Source organism: Thunnus thynnus, chromosome 4, assembly GCF_963924715.1.
Source record: "Thunnus thynnus chromosome 4, fThuThy2.1, whole genome shotgun sequence".
Taxonomy (NCBI): Eukaryota; Metazoa; Chordata; class Actinopteri; order Scombriformes; family Scombridae; genus Thunnus; species Thunnus thynnus.
Window position 1 is genome coordinate 36,300,774 of NC_089520.1, and position 20,020 is coordinate 36,320,793.

Here is a 20,020-nt window from a genome sequence, read left to right on the forward strand (position 1 = left end):
GGTAGGCTGGGCTGATGGCAATCTCCTTTCCCTTGGCCTGTGAGGTGTGTGCTGGTGTCCGTGGCTGAGCTATGGCGGTCTTGTGGGGGGGGGGTGAGTCTGAGGGCTCTCCATTGGCCATTGTCCTTCTCAGGTCCTCAGCAAACATCCAGACATGATCCTGGTCTAGGTGAACGTGGTCATACAGGTGTTCATATGTCAGAGTGGGCAATGTTGACATTGTTTAGTGTTGCACACTCTGAAGTGATCACCCTGTTGTTGTTGTGGATCAGATCTCAGGAGAAGTCAGTCTATGGTAGCAGTGTGGAGATGGTGATATTAGTCCTAGGAAACTCCCTGTGTGCTTTTTGAGCCACCTTGATGACAGCCTCTTACACCCTCTCTCTCTTATGACGCAGGTCATTAGTTCTTGTGTGGATGATGATGTTTTCAGGGTCACCCAGGTGGTCATGACAGAGGAGCTGGAAGGCTTTGTCAATGTGAGGACACCAAAACTGCCCCACACTGTGACGAGGGAACAGCTTCCTGTGTTCCAGGAAACTGCCTTTGGAGTCAATAAGAATTGCACTTTTAGGGTGCTGGTGACAAAGTGGTCCCTGTTCCTCTGTGATTGGCTCTACTCTGACTGGGCAAGGGGCTGTGTGTGCTGAGGCCAGTCTGTGGAGGGCTGGCCTGTGGTGCTGCCTGGATGTTGGGGCCAGTCTATGGAGGACTGGAGAGACTGGGCTGTGGTTCTACTTGCCTGCCAGTCTGTGAGCCTGTGTCTCCAGTCTGACTTTGAGGGTTCTGCTCTGTTACTTCCATCCTAAGCAGCTTCTCTTTCAGACTGACAAGAAGCGTGTCTCTCTGCTCCATCTCCTTTCTCACCTGACATAGTTCATGTCTGAGAGTTTCGTTTGCTCTACGAAGCACATTCATTCTTTCTCTCAACTGTCTAAAGGGTAGTGTTGGTTTCTTCTTTAAACAGTTTAATTTAATCTTTCAGCTGTTGAACTGTGTCAGACTCCAACAGTTTGTTTTCTCTGAATTCTATTATCTCCACTTCTAGCAGGGAAAGACATTTGAATGCACTGTACTGACACTGGTGTCCTCAGTGTGTGAGTGCTGTTAAAGCAGGTAGGAGAAGGAGTGCTGGAAGCTGTATGGACATGGGAGGGTGAAACTGCTAGAGCAGCAGCTCTGATAGTTGAAGCCTTGGTGTTTGAGTCTGATGGTACTGTAGGTGCTGTTGTTAAAAGGCACAAGGGCCTTTTTCCCACCAGTGAGAGTTTTCAGTCTGTTGAAGTCTTTTTTAAACTCTTCCAGTTTTGTCTGAGACCCCTGAACCATCACTGTGCCTGTGTTGTAGAAATTGTTGGGACGGGCAGTAGTGCGTTTGGTTATTAGCAATAATTCGTAATTATCATAGATAATTATGAATTATGAAAATAAGATTTTGTTAACCTTAATCAATAATTCGGGCACCAACTGCTGGATCTGTGAGGAACACAGTTGATTATTTGCAATAATTATCAATTATAAAGGATAATTAACTAATTATGACAATTAATAGAATTATTAATATGAATTAACAAATACGGGGCACCACCCGGAAACCGGGACCAATAACCAAACAAGGTAGTCTCATAAAAGGAGTTCACCTAGAATGTTAATATCTGAGAGATATCAACATTCCAGGGTGAACAAAGAAGGGTTGAATTCGAGCTCTGACTCCTTCAATCAGCCACTTTTCACAATATGTTACACAATAATGACAAAAGAACTTCTCTTTAAAGATATAACAGTGTTTATTAAACTTAGCAAAATTAACAAAGTTAACAAATGCTTCATTCTACTCATACAACTATTCTAAAATCTAATCCTACCAAACAAAACACAAACAGCTATGTACAGGGTTGGACACATGCAGGGGAATGCATGTGTGTGTGTGTGTGTGTGCGTGTGCGGCAAGATGGCGACGGGGCCTGATGTGATGACGTCGTCGGTCTGCGACGCAGAACTGACTATGGGAGGAAGTCACGTCGCGCGAGAACCGGATGGCAGAAGTGTGGCGGTGTCTTGGTTAGACAGAAGCAAGACAGCGCCGCCTGGTGGTCGGCGTCTTGCACTCACCCAATTCTGTGAAAAACACACGTGTCTGATGGCGGATAAGGAAAGACAAAGCAAAGCTTTGTCCGACGTTATCTGACCATCAGATGCGCAAAAAGATGTGGGTGCGTGTATGTGTGTGTGCGTGTACGTGTATGTGTTAGTCAGAAGAGAGGGAAGGAGGAGAGAAGGCGATCGTGAGGGGAAGAGAAGCAGTTCCTTTGTCCACAGACAGCGTGTGTACGGACGGCAGTCTGTAACGCACGTTGTCTGGTTTCTGACCAACAAAGCAACTTACTTCCTCACTTACGATGGCATAAACACAGCAGTAGTCCCGAACGGGACAAACAGTCTAGTGTGGTGAACACAACTAAACAGGCAGCAAACTTAAAATACAGAGTAAAGCAGGAAAAATGGACTTGGCGGTCCGTCAACAACACAACAAAACAATAGCAATAAAGCTAAAAGCTAAATACTAAACAACAGCAACTGATGCTGATAGGAACACACAACTAACACTGCCTCTGCCCAGACTTATGCCTCTTACTTGGTCGCTTCAGAAAGCGAGCAGGGTGTGTGTGTAGTCCGTCTTTATGTCCGGCTTTGTCCTGGGCTCGGATGCAGACGGTGGCCATTCTCGCACGGTCAGCGAAAAGCACGGCAGCTGGCTCTCGGCAGCGTGGCAGAGAGAACAGCAGAGTCGACTCGGTGAAGAAGCTGAAGAAGAAGCATTTCTTCCTTCTCGAGGGAGTTTGAGGACGCTGGTTGCAGCAGCGGTCACTCTCGGATCCGGGAATGTGTTCGGGTGAACACGGGCGAAGTCTCGTCTCGTCCGGCGAATGGAGTCTTCGATGAGGGGAAAACACGTGCGAGGGGTACCCCCTTTAGTCAAGCTGACTCACAGAGGAACAGAAGTTACCCCTAGCTCAGTGACATGGGGAAAGGCGTGTGTTTCAGGGCATGCTCAGTTTTTAAAGGGCGATGATGTCATGGCTGCGTCATCAGGACGCTCCGCTGTGCAGGAGCGTCTCCGCCAATGAGGAACTGTATGTTGACTGTTCCCTGCTGAGGTGTGAACATCGCAAAGCATCCTTGGAAATGGAGTTTGCAATGGACTCCCATTGTCTGTAAGCAGCATTTTGGTGCTATACCTTTGTCTTGGGGGAAACAAAGGAAAAAAAGCACCTCGTGGTCAGGCTTCACAGGTTACATGTAGGCCCTCTCTGTGTGACCTCATGGTTTGAGGCCCAACAAAATTTATGTTGAATTTTGGTACAGTATCTGTATATAGCTGTCAGAAGGATTTGTTGTCAGTCATTTTAAGGTCCTTATTATTATTATTATTATTATTATTATTATTATTATTATTATTATTATATTGCTCACAGATAGTGGAATACCCAACTTCTGTGTGCTCCATAAAGAACAAAAGGTCTGTGATAACAGCTTTGTCACCTTGCCTTTCAAAGTCTGCTCTGAGTGTTTCAGGGTGGTCTCTGAGCAGCTTGTTTCTATATTTATTCCTTCCTGCTTCTTTGGTCACGTCCTCTGAGTAGTGGATCACCAAACTATCTGGGCTCCATTCATCTGGTTGTAGTTGTTTTGGGTCCATTTTCCTCTCAGAAATGTGCTGTTATTAATCCTTTTTATAATTGTTTATTTCCTTTACTTATCTTGTTTCTTGTTGCTTTCCCCCTCCTTTTGCTGTTCTTTTTAGTAGTTGTGTCCTGGTTGAGGTCTGTGACTCCATGGCAGTTCCAATTCCAATGAGGTGGCTGTATTTTCACAGTGTTCACTAAAAGTGTCTAAACATAGAACAAAAAGTAAGGAAATTATATAATTATATAATCAGCTCACTGCTCTGGTGTTCATGACTAACACATTTTCTGATCTCTGAGTATGTGTGGTGATGTACACTGATGTTTTTAAAAAGCATGATGTTGAAATTAAGAAAGCACCATTTTTAAAAATACATCAAAGCATCATATTTTTATGTCTTTACATTAATGGCACAGATTCATAGAGCCTGGATTCACACACATTTATTGCTCAAGTCAAATGATTTTCACTTTGTGGGGACGCATCAGTGTCATTCCTGATTCTGCTTGACATTTTGAGACACAAATGTTGACTGACTCACAAATCTATCATTTGTTTTTTCTTTTTAAAAAATGTTTTAATCTGGGTTGCTCTTGCGCAGGTTTGACCATCATTCCTATCACTTATGATAACATATGATATCAGAGGCTGAACCATATGTCTACAGTAAATCTACACTGTACGTACTGTATATATGGCGGGACTACCTTTAACCCTTTACATTGACCATTGCTTTACTTTCTTTTCACATGCAAGAAAATTACAGTATACCAATCTCATTTATACAGTTACATCAGACAAGCATTCTGTTCTGTAATGTCAGGGCAAAGTAATTATAGCCCCCCCCCTTTCATGTAACAAAGTACAATTAACAGAATCAAGCACTTGTTCAAAATCTGTTCATTCTTCTACATCAAGTACCATACAGCCTGTCTGACAAATGATCTGTCAAATGTGTTGGCCTCAAGGTTCTTTTGGCGTGTATCAAACAGTGAAAAATCCTACTTCATTGTACAGCAGAGGGAATACTTTTTGTTTCAGCAGCTTTGAGGATTATGAACATATCTTCAGATGTGGTGAAAATGTGGTAAGCTTTATACCTGAATTTACTTTTGAGTGAAACAGTTGCTCATTTCTGTGACTGGAATGTAATCATCAATGCAAAAGCCTCAAATGTTAAATCAATGATTACATGGGAGTGACAGATTGATAAAAGGAATGTGATGGTTTGTAGATTTTAGAGTGTGACTGCCAAAAAACTCTCTTCTACCAGTGTAAATCAAATAAGGAGGGTTTAGTGTAGGATTGTGCCTTCTGTTCTATTGGACACAAGGGAGGGAGCATAAAATTATCCACCTGTATCTGTACACATACTGATTGAATAGTGGGAGCTGTGAAGGCTGAGGATTTAATGTGGATTTTACTCCAACAGTTCATATGATTCCACTAGTAAGAACAAGTGAAAAATTTATAAAAGTCCTTTAAGGTCTGTTCTGGTACAAACCAGAATCAAAAGCTGCTATTGATTTTTTGTCAAAACATCAGATGGATGTACCATGAGCTCCGTGAACCTAAAGAAAAATCACCTGGAGAATAATTCACAATGCAATACTGCTAATGCCAGTCAAAGTAGATTTTCATTGCAAGCATGACAAGCAGAATAGCTCTCTCTCTAAGTAATTCATTTACTACTAATGCTAATGAAAATAATATCAAAACCACTGAGACAAGTTGTTTGTTGGCTTTGACAGCTCCAGTGCTTAAAAGCAGAAGCATTTGCTCTGAACAGTGCCTCACTTCTTCAATCCATAATCCTTCACTTTCACTAAAGAGGGAGGGATACACTAGCATTTTGTTTTCTGTGGATCAGATGATTAATTTTCAGTTGAATGATTCAACATTGACTCTTAAAATCCCCAGATCAATCTTTGCATCGTACTTCTTCTCTTTGAATATACTGTACATATGTACAGATGGGTAACAAATGGAAAACCAGTACAGGTGTGAATGCTTGACCCCTACAGCGAGGGGATCCAATGGCTCTGTTATTCTGTGGGGGGCATTTTGCTGGCATGGTTTGGGTCCACTTGTCCCCTTAGAGGAAAGGGTCACTACAAATCAATACAAAGTTGTTCTGAGTGATCACCTTTATCCTATGATGAAACATTTCTTTCCTAATGGGAGTGGTCTCTTCCAGGGTAACAATGTCCCCATCTATAGGGCACGAGGGGTCACTGAATTGTTTTATGAGTTTGAAAATGATGTGAATCATACGCTATGGCCTGAACTGAAAACCAAGACTTATATATAAACTGAACTAATGAGGGAATGGGGAACAGGTGACCAAACTGAGAACAGGCAAGGAGCTGATAGGCTGAGGGAAGACACAGGGAGAGGGGCAGGGCTAATGAGACTGCATGCAGGGCAGGTGTGGAGAGAAGAGCAGCTGGGAAAAAACAGACACAACTTAAGGCAATAGCTGCTGTGGGTTGAGAGCACATCAAAAACATAACTTCATCCACAAGCCAAAGTCCACAATATAACCATGCACAATCTTCTTAATATCTAAACTGTCATTCATTAAACTGTCTTGGAATTACATAAATATAACTTAATAAGTAGACAAGTCACACTGGGCAAACACAGCAAACATAACTTCAGCACTACATCACCCACACAAGAACTTTTACCAAAGACTAGAAACATAAATTGCTGTTGACAAACAAAAGCCAATAAATCTGTTCAGTGGAGTGGCCTGCATATTAAGGCTGCAAGGCACAACATAAAGAAAGACAACTGTTGCTTGGCGTTTCAGTTCACTTTTACATTTAGTTTCTATGAGAGTCAATATAGCAAGCAACACTATCTCAAGTGGTCCTTAAATATAATCTGCAACCTCTTATCTGTCCTTCTTCCCACTCAGTCCAGTCCTAAACAGGCAGAAAAGACTGAGGGCATCTGGTGGACTGGTGGAAGGACATGGCTGAAAATAAGGAAAAGCATAATTGTTTCCAACGTTATTTTCTACTTTCTGCCCAGGCAGGCGTCGGCTCATGACAAATTTCTTTATATGGTCATCTGCTGCACGCACAGCGCATCAGTTCACTGCTCCATTCCGCTAACATTATGGCATTTTTCTATTGTTTTGGGGGTGGTCACGCTTAGCCATGACTGAGGTTGAACTGCCATGCTGTGAGTGTTTTTCCATTACACAGCAGGCGAAGTAAAATAAGTAGTTTACCTGTTGGAGGTATGCTGGTTGTCTGCAGCTCTTCATCAAACATCATCATCACTGTGGCTGTTTCTGCTTGTACTATTCCTCCCTGCCCTACTTCTAACTGATAGCTCCAAATATCTCTATATGTTGTTGTGTGGACCAGTTTTTAGTGCTGCTAATGAAGCTCCTCTAATTTGGTGAGGAGCATGTTTCATTTCCTGTAAATTCTTCACAATAAAAGTCTCCCATTATTTAGTCATTTAAAAACTTTTAATTTGAAGCAGTAAAGCAGGAAATGTTGGGTTTGCATTGGTGCTAACTTAACATGACTCTGATATGGCTGCCCCTCGACAGGCTTCCAGAAAGCTGGCCAATCAGAACAGAGAGGGTTCATCAGGTGGGGAGCCTTAAAGAGACAGGAGCTAAAGCTGCCTGTTAAGAGACAGAGGCTGAACTGAGGGGCTGCATAAAAAGCCAGTAGAAGATAAATACAGAGTTTTTTGAACTGTGAATCATATAAAGCTACTCTAGTGGAGTCCAAATATGAAAATATAGAGTTTGGACTGAAATTGCCCTGAAGAAGACATCTTCTCTGGATAAAAAAATCTTTTTTTTTGTCTCCAATTTTAACAGCACACCTATTTTACAAATGAATTGATTTGACCAGATCATACATTTTGCCCCTTATACCACATCGTTTTGCTTTTTAACAGGCTTCCGTTTTTGTTTTATAAGGTCAGCTTTAATAGCTGCCTTCTAAAATATCATATTGACAATGGCCTTGTTTATGCCATCTCTGGTAGGGACATATTGATTTTGGTCATATATTGATATGTTTTTAAGTATTGGAGACAATATATAATTCATACAGACTTATATAATTATGCAGCTTACTGGGTTCCTTTTTTGTGTCACTCATTTGAACTGAGAGTTTAAAGAACACATTTATTTGGTTGTGATCTGAAAGGAGGGATTGCTGTCTGACAGTGAATGCACTGATAGTGGAGGGGTCCGTGTCAGTGAATACATAGGTACTACACTAGACCCAAGAGCTGAAGAGTATGCAAACCTCCCTAAGGAGTCCCCTCTGAACCTACTGTTAACTATGTACAGGCCTAAGGCCTGACAGAGATGCACTACCTCCCTGCCACTTTGATTTATTTCAGAGTCAAGGTTCTTCCGATGAGTGATGGTTGGTGTGGTAAACAGGGGAGACTGACCAAACACATGGTTGTTGCCCTGTGGGTTGATGACTTCAGGTTCAATTACTGTTCAGCCATTCAGATCTCCAGTTATAAGTATGTTTGCTTGGGCTTGGAAATAGGCAATTTCTGAATGGAGGATTTCAAAAATGTCTTCTTCAAAATAAGAATACCACAGATATATAGATCCCTGTCAGTTATGCGGAGTGTTTGATCTAAATGTAACCAAATATGTGATTTACCCCATTTTACCGGTGAGATCTGATGGCAAAGATCTCCTTTATACCACATCAAGATCCCCCCCGATGTTCTGCCCTTGTGTATGTTGTTTAATATTATAGAGGGTACCATGACTTCATTATATCCTGGATGACGGTGAGCGAGCAGATCATTTTGACACCATGTGTTTGTCACACAATTACATCAACATCTTTGATGGATTTCGTGAATTCAGGGTTCCCACTATTCAGAGGTTCACTTCAAGGTTGAGGTCCACTTCAAGGTTGAGGAGTGGAGACCCTGAATATTCCAGCAGCTTATATGAAATGAACACATTCAAAACAGTCAAAATGAACCCATATAGTGAGACAAATACGAAAACATCTACCATTACCTATACATTTACAATACTAAACAATAATATCATAATATAATATAGAGTACATTCCATGGAGGCAAGGCCACTATTTTCACTAATACTACTACTGTACTGACTACTACTATTGCTATTATTACTACTACTAACTAACAATACATTTCCATGTTGTTCTGTTACTCAAGTGGAGAGGTGTTCCAAGTATGTACATCTTAGCTGAACAGAAGTCGGGTGCAAGGGGTGTGCAGCATCTCCCTGACTTCTCCCAGCTCAGTGGTAGCAGGGGGAGGGAGTGTGACAATAGGCTGGGCTACAACTGCAGCATAGGACATAGGGCAACTACTGATGCATAGCTCTGCTGCTGTAGGTGGGGGGAGGGACAAGAGGCAACTACTGCTGCATAGCTCTGCTGCAGTAAAGGGGGTTGGTGGGCAGGGGCTGAGGAGAGGGAAGGTAGCCTCCTCTGGTTGTGCTTCACAGTGGTGAGGTGGTGGATGCATGGGGAATGGGAGGTCCAGGCTGAACTGTTGTGTCTCTTCACAACAGGGGGGATGATCCTAGGGTGGTGGTGGGGAGGATGAGGCCTGGGATGGCCTCTAAAGCTTGTAGTAGAGGAGGGGGTGGAAGGACTGTATCCCAGGGCCATGTCTTTGAAGATCTTTGCAAATATCCTGTTGGGCCATGGCTACAAGTTTGGTTATCAGCAATAAAATATTAATTTTAAAATCAATAAAATTATTAATAAGAATTAATAATAACGGGGCACCACCCTGGACTCAGAAAAAGATAGTGTTAGTATGATTTTATCTGACCCTATGTATTTTACTGATTTTGGATGTTGGACGTGTGACAGAAACATTCCCTAGTCTGCATGACACCTTGGGTAATATGGCATAGCCCTTCTGGGGGGTCTTTTAGATACAAACAATGGATCCATGGTTAAGTTTGGAACGGTTCCAGATGTGGGCATGTTGTGACACATAATATGTTGTGAGATAGCTGTCAATCACTTGATGGATGGCTCCCAACGGAGGTAGTGCCCCTGGAAAACATGTTATTCATATGATAAGATACAGATGTGTAACCCTATATAAGCTGTGCACCGACAGTGGTACATTGCCCAGACCATCTTTGTATATGGAATGGACCCGATGGCCATCGTCTAATAAACGTCTACAAAACAAGAACTTCGCCAGCTCTTCCTTTGAACGATATCATCACACATCCTTCCTTTCATTTGGCGTCACGAACAGCCGGTGACGAGATATCAGGTAAGCAGATGTTTGTGATATTTTGAATTTCACTGCTTACCTGACTGCTCACTGCGAAGTACCTGGTTTTTGGATGATGTGGTGTGATGTTGTTCTATTGGCTATGTGGGACTGAATCAAATTATTAATTAAAATTGGTACGGTTATTGAAACCACTTCTTATAGTGATTGTTGATTGGTTTTGAGCAACTGTTGTCAGGGGCACTTAACATATAATTTATCATTGGGGTCGGACTGTGTGTGCCTTACGAGCGCGCGCCTTGGTGTTCTGACGAAGAGAGGTCAGACACATAGAAAAAAAAAAAAAAAAAGAGAAATCTCCGGAGTGGACACACAGTATAAGTCACACTGTCAGAGCGCTTTTCAAAAGAGAGAAAGGCGGGTCTGGGCAGGGGTGCAGACGAGAGGCTATAGAGCGCTCCGTCCCGACAGAGACACTGTTAGAGCACTTTGAGAGAGAAAGTGGGTCTGGACGAGTGTCACAGGCAAGGGCTGTCTAGCGCCTTGTGCTGTTTGTAAATAAATGTTATTGTGATTTTGATTATATAGCGGTTGAGTGCGTTCTGACATACAGTTGATCGTTATATCAGCCCGCACAAAAAAAAAAAAAAAAAAAAAAAAAAAAAAAAGAAAAGAAAGTGGAAGAGACATAAGAAAGTTCTTGTTTCAGAGACGCTGCATGCTTTTGTGTATTATATACTAACAACATTTAATCATGGGGTCACAATCCAGTAAAATGAGTAAAGAGGAGATTGAGATAAAACACAAAACAGAACATGATCTACCAAGAAAGGAAAGGAAAGCAATGAAGAAATTGTTAAAGACGAACCCTCACCTTAAAGAAGTTAAAGCTAAAACAATAAATCAGATGACACCTAGAGAGTGGATGCAAACTAAAATAGGATTTTACTACGTCGAACCATTCTTAACAGACATCTCCGAGTGGGCAGATAATAAATTTCCCAGAGACGGTAGTTTTGACAAGAGTAAGTTAGACTTCATACGAGCATACATAATGGATAATACTGCCGTACCAAATCCGAGTTGGGACAAAGAATATATGATAAAGGTGTTCAAAGCATGGGAAATGATGAGTCGTCAATGGCCAGCAAATATGACAAAAAAGTTAATGAAAAAGAAGAAATTTAACCTTACAATGACACAAGATACAATGAATACGGAACAAGTGCAAGGGGAGAAAACACAAATGATCAAGACAACACCAGAGAATAAGTTATATCCTAATATAGATGACATTATATCTCCGCCCGAATATGAATCTGATAATGAAATTATGGAATGGATGATTTTATGTACAGAAAACAAAACTAAATCTTGCACGCCGAAAAAAGTCACTGCATCTTTGATATTTCCAGTGGAAAGTATATCCAATCAAATCAAGAGCTGGAGAAGACAGTGTACTTTTGAATGGATGCAAAACTGTAGGAAAATGTTTGATATGATATCGAGCAAGTACCATGGGCACAGTGACAGAATTCGGGCACAACAAATCAACTATCTGAAGGAAGCAATGTCCTGTGAATTTAAAAAGTGTTTTGCCATACTGAAGAATGGGCAAGAGATAGAGATCAATGAAGTATCTAAATGCATGATTGATCGCTTCAAAAGAGTGTTGAAACGGTATGAGCGCGAACAGGGTTTCACATTAGATGTAGAGAGATTTAAAGACCCTAAATATACTAAAGCGGTAATTAACAGTATTACGGATAAAGATGCGGAAATTCTTCACGACCTTATAATGACATACATACAATATCAAGAGGAGCAAGAGAAACAATCAGCGGACGGAGAAACTCTGAATGTTGCGTTTCCACTAGTCACGTTTGACGATAGAGTTTTAGACAAACCTTTGACGCTGAGTGAAATATCACAAATCACACGGGATGCCCCTAAACCATTGATAAATCCCACAGCCTTTCTGAATTGGTGGACAACTGCTTTAATGCATAGCGCAATGTCAGGGAGAGATGTTCGTTACATATTGACAACTTTAATGCCAAATATTAGTGTAGATAAACTGATAGAAGCATGTGAAACATTAAGTTTTGATAATGATGGTCCTCTTGAACATGAAACTCGACTGGAGAAGAAATATCCATGGTTAGACAAAAGGCATAAAGAAGAACACATTAGAGAAATGGCTGATTTTCTTCAAAAGAATGCTGCGCAAGAGAGAGATATCACGCAAATTTTGAACTGCAAACGTAAATCTAATGAACCAATGTTTGAATATGCAGCGAGATTTCAAAAGTGCTGGAAAGAACAGGCCAAATTAGAAATAAAGGAGGACAAAGATCCCTTTTTCACTGCTATGTTTCTAAACGGACTAGATTCAAATTCTTCTTACACTCTAAAAATCGCCGCACCAGATGTTTACTCTTTAACTCCACAAGAATTGTTAAAGAAAATAAGGGAGTTAGACGCCATTGGGTTGTTTGAAAAGCATAAGAATATGACACAGGCTTTGCAACTCAATCACGAAGAGCCAACATACAATTTGACAGGTTTCCAAAACACGAATAGAGGGAGAGAGATGAGAAGAGGCAGAGGCAGAGGAAATGGAGCTTGGGGTGAAGGGCAGAGTTGGGCCCCCACACAGAGAGGAGGTTACAGGCAGATGACAAGAAGGGGGAGAAACTTCAACAGGAATGGGATTGGACGTGGAGCAAGGCGAAATCCAGCTGATGTATGCCATTATTGTCAACAGATGGGACATTGGGCAAGAGATTGTGAACTAAAATGGCAGGAAGAATGTCAAAGACAAACATACACAGGAGCAAATTTTAACAATAATACACGCCCATACACACAGCCTCGAACACAGACACTGAACCAGCAGTCTGAAACAGCTGCGGCAGGAAATGTGATATGGAATGCATGACTCAGACAACAGGGGGACATGGATGATTTAAACTCACAGCATGTTTGTTATGGATATTCCATAACTGACCAGGACAACAGAATGTCAAGCTGTACTCTTCTGTTCTCTCAAACAGAAGATAACACATGTTGTTTAATAAACCAGGAGCCTCACAGGCGAACCAAGGCCAGAATGCAGGTCATCATCAGACGCAACAAGACAAACCAAAGATACAGATTTAGGTCATAGGTTTATGATTCGGAACTGACGAACTAGTTTCTATGATTGGCTTAAAGGCTGGTTTTGGACTGTGAGGGTCAGACGAGTTTGGGGACACCGTACGAACAGGAGGTGTCCCTTGAGTCGCTCTCCCTTGCAAGGTTCTTCATTAAAGTTTTCCCAGAATCATCATACGAAGTTTGGTTTGGTCTTCTCTTCTTCAAACTGACAACTGCCAGTGCATCAGCTCCGAAAATCCACAACAATTTGGCGTCACGAACAGGATTTCAACACAACAAAGACGGGGTAAGTGCATAATTTTATTTTATTATTGTGCCTTACCATGTCTGCGTTTGACGAAATCACAAAGAAACTGTGCATCACTTTCACTTTAAAGGTGGTCACAAAGTGAACAAAAAAAAAAAAAAAAAGCAAAAAGCTGATGGTTAAAGAATCTAAACACATGAAAATGTGTTGAAACTGTGCAGTGATAAGCAGGTGCAAAGCATGTGGTTGTGAAGAGGTAAAAAAAAAGGCAGAGTTGAGTGAGTCTTAACTCCTGCAGTGCCACAAAAGTGGCTGGGATTTCTGGGCTAGCTTCGGGCTACGTCCGGCACAGGGGGACCCACCTGAGGTTTAAACTATAGAAAAGACGTTTTCGGGGTAGGATTTGGCCTATTTCGTTTAAGCCAAGATCGGGGATCATCCACTCTGTGTCCTGTGAGAAATGTTTTCAGACTTGGGATTCTAAGTCCTAGAGTCGGGCGCCGGTAAAAATTTTTTCAAACAATAAACAGTGTACACAAGACGAAGAGTTGCTTCGTCGGTTTGGCTTCAGATCACTGCTATTGCACCAGGAAGAGAGGTGTAAAAAAAAAAGAACTTCGGTGATGCTGGGAAAGTTTTGATGTGTCTGTTTTGTGTTTGATGTGTTTGTTTGTGTGATGTTTTTAATGTAAATGTGTTAAAATGGGCAACAACACGTCTAAAGCAGTGAGTAGAACACAATCTACTACAAAATTAATTCATTCACCAAAACACAAGAGAAAGAACAAATCTGTTTCAGTAGGAAACAAACGCACCAATTCAGAAGTAAAAGGTCAATCTGCCATTGATAAGCTTCCCGAAGCAAACCCCCACACACTCACAGATGCACAATATAGAGCGATGTTTTCTCCACAATCTCCGGCGGGAGTTGTTGGTAGATTGAAAGGATGGACTTTTGTGTTTCCATTTTCTTCCCTTATGAATCAGTGGACAGATGGCGAATGGCCATACGAAGGAGCGTTTGATAGAGATAAGCTTCAGATTGCTGAGTACAATGTTAACCCAGATTTTGGAAATCCATCTTGGGATAGTGCGTATATGAAAGATTGTGTAAATGTGTGGTTAACTGTTGCTCGTCAGAGGTGTGGAGTGAGTCTGGATGAAAAAAGAGTTGATCGTTTTTCTGATGAGTTCAGAGCAGCAGTGGAGAACTGTGTTAAATGTGTGACAGCATGTCACTTGCCTATGTTGGAAGCAGAGTTGCAAACCAGAGCTACAGAAATGATGAAAATTAAACAGAGGCATGGTGAGAATGTGAAGGCCATTTCCAAAGCTATCATATACGGTTGGGCAAAACGGCAAACTGATGCTCCCTCTCCACAAACTTTGTTGACCATTGTATCCAAAGCTGGAGTGCCTTTGCAAGAGTCACACACAAACAAAACAATGATTTCAATTTTTCCACAACTTTCACCTTCAAACCCCTTTTCAGCTGCTAACATGACTGATCAAACCATTTCACAACAAGCAAAGACTGACGATGAATTTCTCTTACTAGCCGCAGCTGTTGAGGGACAAAGACTACAGACTGAAGTAGAAAATAGAGAAGAGCAGATAGCAGCTAGAGAAAGGGAAAGAGACAGTCAGGCTGCTAGAGAAAGGGAAAGAGTTAAACAGGAAAAGAAAGATAGAGCCGACGAAGAAAAAGCTAGGAAAGCTGCAGAAAAAGAAAAGAAAGCTAATTTGTCATTCAAACAGGTAAAAAGCCAGAAAAGAAAGGAAAAGAAAAGACATTTAGCTGCCGTTGCTGAAGAAACAGAGATAGACACTCAGGACAGCTCAGGAGAAAGTGAGGTAGAACTTGAGTTACAAGGAGCCAGAGGTAAGGGGGAGGAGTCTGACACAGACCATAGTGACGACACAGAACCTGCAGTCAGGCCAAAGATGACACAGAGACGACCCCACACTGCAAGTAGCAAAACTCAGAGACGAGGTACAACTAGAATGACACATTCACATCTGGAAAGACATACAAGATCGAAAACTAACATTTTAGAGCCCCCTCTAAACATTACATCCACCTCAATAAATGCTCCAAAAATCATGGTTGGCAACACAGCTGTCTGCAAACCATGGACTCCTGCTGAGATAGTTGGAATGACACAAAATGCCCCCAATCCGACCACAAACCCAGATGAATACTGGGGATGGTTAAGATATGTATGCTCTGTGTATAACTGTCTGATACCTGATGTTGAACAATTACTTGCTGGCTCATACAGAACGGAGTGGGATTTGTGCAAAGGTGAATTTCTTTTCCCTGCTCGGACAGAGGATGGCCAGTGGCCTCCTCATAGAACCATGATTGACTGGTTAAATGAAGAAGCAAAAACAGCAATAAGAAAATGTGCACGACAGCGCACTGACTTTAATAAAGTAATTCACTGTGTCCAAGATGCATATGAAACTGTACCTGAGTTTGTTAACAGATTTACACGTACTTGGGATAGCAATGCAGGAATAGGACGAGAAGGAAATGAATATTTTGTTGTTACAACCTTTGTGCAAAATCTAAAACCAAATGTTGCAGCTGCATACAAATTGTCTGTCACCGATTGGCAAACCAAAGACTGGAAAGCAACGGTAAACAAAATGATGGCGCTAGATAGGTGTGAAGTTTTTGCTGAAGACAAATCTGCCTCCTTCCCAAAACAAATGTTACAGCATGCGCGACAGGGGGGTGGACAACAGCATTTCAAAAACAATAACAAGCGAAAACCGGGAAAGTGTCACAAATGTGGGAAAGCGGGACATTGGGCTAATGAGTGTAGAAGTGGTCGTCGTCAGAACAAGCAAAATTACCCATTCCAGGATCACCAAACAAGGAATTTCCAACAAACAGCCCCCCTTGCTTTACCACAACAACAACAACAACCACTACCACCTCCTCCACATGTTGATAATGTGAATCATGGACAATATTACAATCAAGCATAGGGAGGCCATAGAGGGGCAGGATCAGAAAAAAACATTTCCCATTCAAGCAGCTGTAATTCGACTTTCAAAAGATCCTTCAGAAGATCCAATAATGCCTGTTGAAGTAAATGGTAGTAGAGTTGACATTATGGTAGATAGTGGGGCCACAATTTCCACTGTTAAAGCTGATGAGCATGTATGTACACCAACACCTAATTTTGTCACCACCGTGGGTGTTTCCGGCGTTCCTGTTGTTGAGCCACTATCACAGAGAGCTAAAATAACTGTTGAAGGTTCAGATGTGCAACATTCTTTCCTGATTTCTGAGAAAAGTCCAATTAATCTCATGGGACGAGATTTACTTTGCAAGCTACATGCCACCATTCAATGCACACCTGATGGATTGTTTTTAAGCCTACCTGATGTGAAGGCTGCTCATGCATTTCAGTTTTTGAAAACTATTGCTGATTGTTTGATTTTAACATGGCTTCCAGTTTCACAGTATCTAGCATTCAAAAAAAATTGCTCAAATTTCACCAGCATGTGCAACACAGATGTCTGCCATGAGGCCTGTACTACAGTGTCACTGTACAGCAGCATTTAACCCCCCAGAGGTGTACAAACAATTAGCTGATGTGTTTTTGAATACACAAGAGGGGTTGGAGTGTGAACAATGTTTGTTTGTTGGTCCACAGGGATGTGCAATTCCAATTCGGTTATCTGACGCACAGCGCAAATTGGTTAATGATAAAGATTCATTTCCATACATCACTGTAGCTGTCTCTCCTGGCTGTGACCCACAACAGCTTGAAAGCATGGTGGCACAGTGCCAGGCATTGAGAGGAGCTGCGCAGACTCCTCAAACTCAAACAATAACACACTTGGGCCTTGAGCTGTACATGTTATCTTTAACTGAGCACATCCAGCTACCTCAGAGTAGGTTTGTTTTGCAACAACCACCCCTCCCCACACAGTATGGGCCTCCATCAGAGCTTTCAGAGGTTCCATCTATTTTATGGGCTAAACATAAAAACCATGTGGGTTTTGTGAATTCGGCTCCACCTCACGAAGTCACACTCAAACCTGGTGCTAAACTACCAATGGTCAGGCAATACAATTTGCCACACAAGTCAACTGCTGGTATTGAAGGTGTAATTCAGTCTTTACTGGATCAAGGTGTGTTGGTTCAAACAACAAGCCCATGTAACACACCCATTTTACCCATTCCAAAAGCAAACCGCCCAGATGAATGGCGTTTTGTACAAGATTTGCAAGCTATTAATAGCATTGTAGTGCCAACAGCTCCAATTGTGCCAGACACAAATTCGATTTTAGCTTCACTACCATCCAACTCAACACACTACACAGTCATTGATTTGAGTTCAGCTTTTTTCTCAATCCCGTTGCATCCAGATAGCCAGTATCTGTTTGCATTCACATTCAAAGGAAAACAGTACACCTGGCAGCGTTTGCCTCAGGGTTTTGTCGAGAGTCCTACAGTTTACGCAGCAGCAGTGAAACGGGACTTGGATGACCTCCACTTTCCAGGGGGCTCCACTCTCCTACAGTATGCAGATGACCTCCTGATAGCTTCACCATCACAGGAAGCTTGTCGAACGGACTCCATCTTGCTCCTACAGAGACTAGCTGAGTGTGGTCATAGAGCATCACTTGCCAAACTGCAATTTTGTCGGTCTGAGGTGACATACTTGGGTCATGTTTTGAAAAATGGACAGCGCCTGTTGTCACCGGAGAGGTTGAAACTGCTGGTTAACATGCCTCCTCCCACAACCAAGAAACAAATGCTCTCGTTCTTGGGGATGGCGAATTATTGTAGACATTGGATCTTTGAGTATGCTGCTATGGACTCTGTTTTGCGAAACGCCACACTGCAATCAGCTCCTCCCAAGGTGCAGTGGACTGAGGACATGAACAAAGCTTTTCAGGACCTGAAACATGCTCTCACCTTGGCTCCGGCATTGGGGCTGCCGGACTATCATCAGCCGTTCCATCTGCATGTACATGAACGAGATGGCTTTGCTACAGGCATTCTCGTGCAAAAACATGGGTCTTATTACCGTCCAGTTGCGTACTACTCCTCTCGACTAACCCCTGTGGTTCTTGGCATGCCAGGTTGCTTAAGAGCGGTGGCCGCCGTTGCCATCATGATTGAGAAATCTTCTCCAATTGTACTGGCTCATGACTGTGTTGTGCACGTTCCACATGCAGTACTTCACATCTTGAACACATCTGCTACCCAACACATGACAGCTGCACGTCGTTCAGGCTATGAAGCAATCATTCTTCATAGTCCACACATCACTTTAAAACGCTCACCTCCATTGAATCCAGCTACTCTCCTTCCATTGATTGACACAGATGATGAGCATGATTGCATCACAACTATTGACCTGTGTACATCCCCAACGCCAGACTTGTTGCAGACACCAATACCCAATTCTGATTTGATTTTTTACACTGATGGTTCAGCTAGCAGACCATCTGATAGCACACATCTAGCTGGCTATGCAGTAGTTAACGATTGGGGGGTAGTAGAGGCAAAAGCACTGCCTCCAGGTACCTCTGCTCAAGCAGCAGAACTGTATGCTCTAACTAGAGCGTGTATTCTTGCTTCTGGTAAGGTGGCTACTATTTACACTGACTCAAGATATGCATTTGGCGCTGCTCATGATTTTGGCCAGTTATGGAAGATGAGAGGTTTTGTGTCATCTTCTGGAAAACCACTACAGCATCACACTTTGGTTAATGACCTGTTAGATGCTATTTTGCGCCCATCTCAGCTTGCAATCATCAAATGTGCTGCTCACACGAATGGAACTGATCCTGTTTCACGAGGAAATGCAATGGCTGACACTGCAGCCAAACAAGCGGCACTTTCCTCTCCCTCTTTGGTACTTCAATGTGCCTCCACACAACCTACCAATCCAATTCCAGTTCCTTCCGCTAATGATGTCGTGACAATGCAAAATCACGCTGATGACAGGGAGCGAAGTCTTTGGTTGCGTAAAGGTTGTAAAGTTGACGCGGAGTCTGGCTTGTGGCTCCACCCTGATGGTCGACCGGTTTGCCCTCGAGCTCTCCTTCATGTACTGGCACGTGTGACGCATGGTCCAGCGCATGTTGGAAGAGGGGTGATGAATGATGTTATTCGCTCACAGTGGTTTGCTCCAGGCATTACTCAAGTTTCACAAACACTTGTGGATAGTTGTATGATATGTCAACAGACCAGAAAAAAGAATAGCACAGTGAAACATGACCACTTAGAACCCCCATCAGGTCCTTTTGTAAATATGCAAATAGATTTTGTACATATGCCAAGCTCACAAGGCTTCAAATACTTGCTAGTCATAACCGACAGGTTCTCGAAGTGGGTAGAAGCTTTTGCAACGAAAAAAGAAGATGCAAGAACAGTTGTAAAGTGTCTGCTAAAAGAGGTAATCCCTAGGTACGGAGTGCCGCAGGGAATAGATAGCGACAGAGGTCCAGCTTTTGTGTCAAAAATCACTCAGGGACTGTCAGAAATCTTAGGATTTAAGTGGCAGTTACATGTTCCTTATCATCCACAGAGTTCAGGTCAAGTTGAGAGAATGAATGCAACTATCAAAGACAGATTGACCAAAACAGTCCTAGCCACAGGCCTGAAATGGCCTGATGCACTGCCGATTGTGCTGTACTCCATTCGGA

The 20,020-nt window shown here is 42.4% G+C and overlaps 1 long non-coding RNA gene across 1 annotated transcript; it reads left to right on the plus strand.

Moving 5' to 3' along the window:
- Window positions 1-14,408: 14,408 nt before the first annotated feature.
- Window positions 14,409-19,714, plus strand: LOC137182186 (uncharacterized). Its single transcript, XR_010928266.1, has 2 exons — window positions 14,409-15,332; window positions 16,672-19,714. It is a non-coding gene; the product is annotated as an uncharacterized lncRNA (long non-coding RNA).
- Window positions 19,715-20,020: the final 306 nt, after the last annotated feature.